Raw genomic sequence first — 6,578 nt, 5'->3', positions numbered from 1 at the left:
CATGACATTGAGGTGCATGCCAATCAACATTGTCTGCTCAGGTGGATCAAAGTAAAATCATGTAAAATCCCAGAACTTAAACTTAATAACCCCCAAAACTTGTTCAGATTTTTATGAAGATGGAAGCCCTCCTCCCTCTCTAAAATTTTAAACTTAAAGTTAGTTAAAGTACAGGAACTAGCTGTGCATTCAGATATCACAAATTCCCAAGCAGAGTCCAAGTGTGTCCATGGTGGAAAAATAATTATTTCTGTTTGGAAAATGTTGATTTTGAGGTGGCGAGATGATATCCAAGATGAAATGGTAGAAGGGCATTCAGAGACATGGCATAATACTGATGGTGACCATTCAGGGGAGGATAAATAGATTCTGCATATACCCTTCAAGTTTTGGGAGGAGCATTGAGGATGTCACTGTAGAAGTACACCAGAATGAGCAGGATATTGGTGTAGCTTGTGCTCATGAGAATGTTGATGATGAGGATTCGGATTATGGGGATGTAAATAAGTTTTATTTGCTGTAATTAGCGCATTTTCTGCAACAGGACTCAAGGCGCTTTACAGACATTAGAACAATGCACATGATACCTAGGATTTGGGTAGTACAGCAATAGGTAGGTTGCATAGACATAATAGTAAACCATGAAATTATGCACAATGCATGATTGGTTCAAGCATTTTTTATAATAACTTCCATCAGTTGTGTATTCCACACTAACAAGGTGAGGCAGCCCTGTGTAGGATTACCCTTGGTAGAAGGTTGGCTTCCAGTCGGGGCCGGGGATGGTCGCACACATGCGAGCTCCCATCCACCGGAGCTTACATTCCTGGCCCCCGGTGAAAGGGTGCCTTGTGGTGGTGTGGACGGAGGGGAGAAGGAGGAAGGGTGCACCTGGCGGCACAACTACCGGCGGCCCGGCAACCACCCCCCACTCTGCCGGGACGAGCACTCCGCCGTGGCCCGGCATGAGGACCACCTCCGTGCAGGGGGTGCCTGAGGAGACAAAAGAGGATGCAGCACTGGACCTGGCACTGGACTCAGGACCCCCACCGGCACCCAGTCATGATGGAGAGATAAGACCAGGCCCGCAGGCCTCAGCCGCTGGAACCCCCCCCCCCCTTGCACCAGCACCAGCAGTGGCAGGAGCAGCACCCCCCCCCCCTCCCCCACCACCACCACCACCTCAGGGAGAAGGTATGATGATCAGACTATTGGAACTCAGCCCAGGGAGGGCCCAACTCCAGCCCTTGGCCCCACTTACTCTCCCCAGGCCCCAGTGACTCTTTCTCCCCCCCACCCCCACCATCACCACCACCGCCCATGCAGGTTCTCCTACACGAAGCTGGCACCTCAAATAGCTGCCTCTGATCTGTGCACTCAAGCCATATGTAACCTTGTGTTCCCTGTGTGATAACTGTATATCTCTACCATCACTGCTGTGTCCTTACTCATACTGTTACCTCCCAGCTGCTGCAACGACCAGTGGCACCGCTGAGGGCTGCCTAGGCGCTGTGCAGCTTGTCTGGAATATGTTTTCCATGTGCCATATACTGTCCCTGCTCATATTTGTCACCTACCGGTCTGCTGAAGTGATCAATGGCGCCAGGGATGGCTGCCTAGGCGCTGTGCAGCTCGGCTGGTATGTGTTCCCTATGTGATATTGTACTGTCCCTGCTATACTGCTACCTACCTTGCTGCTGCAGCGACCAGTGGTGCCGCTGATGGCTGCCTAGACGCTGTGCTGCTCGGCAGGCATGTGTTCCTGAAATGTAATGTCTCAATGTAATGTATGTAATGCCTCCCCCCCCATCATCCCTGTTTGATGATGCACTGTATAACCACAATAAATTCCTAGTGTGCGCAAGCATACCTGGCCAATAAAGTTGATTCTGATTCTGATATCTTACCCCTAGAAGAAATGACACATCATTGGGTGATTAAACTGTAGATTAAAGTATAGAGGATATGGTTTGTTTAAATAAGACAACATTGGAAACAGTTGTTGCCCATGGTGTTATGCTGGGAGCGTAGGAAATCAGGCGTGAGCCCAAAGCCGGGACCGCTGGTTAGAACGGCTATGGCAAACCCTACTCTGACTCTGTTGAGTATCTCTGGCAGATGTCAAACTCCTGCGAGCGCTAGTGTTCACCTGTGGCCGCCGCGTTTGAAGGAGCGAGTTAGGCCCGCTCCGACCCCGATGCAGCCAGGTCTTACGTGATGACAAAAAGCTTGCGATCGTCAGAGGTATGCTCAAGAGGAAACTCTAACTACACTACCTGAAAATGAACCCCTATCTACCGACACCAGGCCAAGGACGGGGATACGACCCAGTCGCAGACACAAGATACAGGACAAGGGGAATCTCCACCAAGCAATGACAGGAGACAAAACAGCGAACCCCCAAAACAAAGAGAAAAGAATGGAAAACTTCCCTGCCTAACAAGAACTCCTAAAAGCAGGAGAATATGACAGAAATAATATACAGGCTAACTGCCAGTAGAACAGGCTAGGCAGGAGGGAAGGCTTAGACAAAGCCACAACTAAAGAAGCAAGCTGGGCAGCCAAATAATCAAAGAAGAAAAAAATATGGAGCAGCGCTGTGCTGAATAATTAGAATTTTTTATTTAAAATATAACAATATTGTGGCCAACAATAGACAAACAAGACTTACAACATATATAGTTGGTTAGTCCATTCCCATCCCTCAGAACTGGTTAGTACTTAGTTGCATGCATATTAAGACTTTGTAACTTTGTAGCCAGTGTATTAAAGATACTCAGTCCTTCACTTGCTGTGCACATACAAGATTTAAAGTATACTTATAATTCTTTGCAGCTTTGGAGCAGTGATGGGGTGTATGGGGCTGTATAAATACTGCAATGCTTCTCCGACCGATAGTGCAATCCTATTGTACGGTCATATCCGAGATTAGATCGTTGGTGGTGTCTAGTGGTAGCCAGAAACGTCCCCTCTGTCCTCAACGCGTTTCTCCGCCTAAAGAAAACTATCAGCGGCTTCCTCAGGAGTGGACTTTTTTTCTTCTTTTGCTTGGTCACACTACAAGGGGTTTAGGTAATCCCCTTTATTGGTGCAGCTGCAGTGCAGAATATTTTAATCAGCGCTCAATATCACTTTGGTTGCTTTTTAAATAATCAAAGAATATAGGCGAACTGACAAAGAAATAATAAAGGAATAAACTGGCTCCCTAGGAGCACTTACGTGACCCAAGGAAGGAGAACTGAAAAGGGATGTTGGCTTCAGGTGGCCGAGCGCGCGTCTCTCGGAGTCTCCTGTTGCCAAGCAACCGCTTAGCGGCTGTAGGGGAACGCCGAGAGATGTAAGACACGTCCTCCCCCCGGGCGTAAGCCGCGTCATCCCGCCGGGTGGAAGTGCCGTGTGCACCCTCCGGGCACCACCCCCCAGCCCCCCGTGTGGCAAGCCCGAAGCGTGGCGAGCGCAGCGAGCCCTGCGAGGGGACGCGCATTACTTCACAGGTATTACGCGGCCCCTTTTGACTTTGGTAAAAGCATGAACAGTATGAACCAGGCAAACAGCATACATGAGATGGTTATCACATCCTCCTTCAGTCCGGGACAAGGGACCCAGACTGAAGGAGGACGCAATAACCATCTCATGTATGCTGTTTGCCTGGTTCATACTGTTCATGCTTTTACCAAAGTCACTTTATTGTAAGTGCATTTTATAGATTAAAAAATTATTTTATTGTATTGACCTGCACTATGCTGCCTTTTATTCTGTCTCCCCTGTATGTGCAATAGGGGAGCAGTTGATACAACCACGGGACCGTCTGGATTTTGGTCATATATGTGATACCAGCTGAAGTTGTATTTGGTTTTGTATCATTACCTGCAAGGCTATCAACACCTTGTAACATAGCTATCACTGAGCGCTATTATTGCCTATCTACATCTTGTTGTTCTAAGATGCACTGCTCGTCATCCTAGTCAATGTACAGACACAAAGGAAACAGGATAATCTTTAACTATCCAGCTAATTCACTTTTTGAGAATCATGTATAGTATGATCATGTTTTTATGTTAAATATTGCATGACCGATGTTAGCTACTAAGTTTTTTCGGGAATGTGAGCTAATTTTTGGTATTATTTTTGCTTCTAATTCATTTTTGTGTTTTTTTTTTGCCAAAACCGCACTGAAGGGTTTTGCTATCTTTTGATAAAAACTGCTAAAACAGCTAAAATCATGTAATTTTTATAATTTTGTAATTTAAATCCAAATTTCTAACTACAGGAAGATCTGAACCGGGACTCTCTGTTATTTTGCTGTCTCAATTGCTCTAACTTGATTCAACTTTACACAATGGGTTTTCATTCTCTAAATATTGAAAACAATACATATTTATTCATGTAAGTTACAGTAGGTTGGTATTATTGTTGGTACTTGTTTCCTAGAACGGCCACAACGATTTAGATCGTTGTGGTCGTAAGATAAAAAATCGGATCGGTCGCATCGCATGCGATTTGGTCGCATACGATGCGACCGATCCGATCTGCCGATTTTTCACCCGATTTTTTTTTTTTTTACACCAGATTTCTTTAAATTGCCCCCCCAAATGTTAATAAGTGTGCTAGACCCCACGATAGACGTGAACCCGAAGCGTGGCGAGCGCAGCGAGCCCGCGAGGGGCGGCGGTGCGCGTCCTCCGACCTTTTCATTCCCCTACTATCCACTAGGGCGTGGAGTGAGAATATAATAGTGTGGCGAGCGCAGCGAGCCACCGAGCCCGAAGCGTGGCGAGCGCAGCGAGCCCCGCGAGGGGACGCGTCTCACTTCACAGGTATACGCGTCCCCTCGCGGGGCTCGCTGCGCTCGCCACGCTTCGGGCTCGGTGGCTCGCTGCGCTCGCCACACTATTATATTCTCACTCCACGCCCTAGTGGATAGTAGGGGAATGAAAAGGTCGGAGGACGCGCACCGCCGCCCCTCGCGGGCTCGCTGCGCTCGCCACGCTTCGGGTTCACGTCTATCGTGGGGTCATGGCGGGCACATAAAAAATGTGAAATGGGTCATATTGGCCCATTTCACCTTTTTTATCATTTTTCACTATGTGAGATGGACTTAATCAAGTCCATCTCATCTTGTGCCATTATAATGGCACAAGACCGACCGATTTCAATGTTAAAAGATTTTTTAACATTGAAGTCTATGGAAAAATCGGGTCAATCGGTCGGTCGCATCGCGGCCGATTTTAATTGGTCGCGACCGACCGATTGACCCGATTTCTGTCAATCAAAGTGAAAAAATTGTAAAAAATCGGCCACATCGTGAGGATCGTGTCCCTTAATTAAGAGCCACGATCACTCACGATTGTGGCCGTTCTAGGAAACAAGTACCTTATTGTTCCTACAGCCCTACAGACCTAACGATATACCATGGCTGGGCAACACCGGCCCTTCAGATGTTGATGAACTACACATCCCAGCATGCCTTGCATCAGTTTCAGCATGGCCACATAGCAAAACTAATGCAAAGCATCCTGGGATGTGTAGTTCATAAACATCTGGAGGGCCGGTGTTGCCCAGCCCTGTCATATACGGTGTACTTCATCGATGTGGAAACCACACATTTGCTAATTTTCATCATCTTTTGATACCAATAGAAATAAGTTTGACCCAAAGCTAATGTATATATACAAGACCTAATACTTTTTTTTATCAGAATGTATACTCTTTTGAATAATATTAGACATTTCTATATAACAGCATAAAGATCATGCTCACCACCACCAATTGTGGGTAATGGCCCTCATTCAGATGTGAGGCCAGATGTAATACAGTGCGCGTCTGCCTGCCCAGCATGATGCCGGACAAATTCCACATTTTTTTAAAGGCGCAGAATAAGGCAAAACCATGCATTGTAAATGACTGCCCTTTAAAAAAATAAGTCCACGTTTGGTCGGCATCGAGCATGGTCGCCGAATTCGCACTGCAATACATTCAGACTATGGTTGGAGGTGTTGTGTCCATTACAAAATACCTATTATTGGTACTTTGTGCATGTGTAAGACCGCAAAGGGCAGGAATCGTGTGGAGATGATCCAATACTACATCCTGGGATGCAGTTTAGATCAAAAATGGAACAGGAAGTGTGACGTAAGCTGCAGTTACTCCAACCACATGTGAATTAGGGCCATTGTGCAGATATTCCTGGCCAGACTCTAAGAAGATGGACAGTTTCAGTCCTTGAGGTTGTCACCTCAAGAGTAGCAGGGACTCATTTTTAATAAGAAGTTGTTGCAGCAATCACAGCACTGTCAGAGCAGCGGGAGCTACATTACATTTACAATCCTGAATATTTTGTATTTTAGATGAAGTAACCCTAGGACAAGATTTGCTGATAAACTGTAGAGGACTTTTTTTCAGAAATATACATCTGTAGGTGCACATCACTGTAATAATATGAAGCTAAATTGAGCAGTTTTTAAAAATTAAAAATCCCAAACTGTAAAGGAAAGGTAATGCAGTGTGTGCCCAGCTTCATAGGTATAATATCCTGTGAGAACCAGATGGAGCTCAGGTTCTCACTATCACAAGCTTGT

The sequence above is a fragment of the Crinia signifera genome, chromosome 2 (assembly GCF_055691185.1).
Source record: "Crinia signifera chromosome 2, ASM5569118v1, whole genome shotgun sequence".
Classification (NCBI taxonomy): Eukaryota; Metazoa; Chordata; class Amphibia; order Anura; family Myobatrachidae; genus Crinia; species Crinia signifera.
This window is presented reverse-complemented; position numbering follows the sequence as displayed.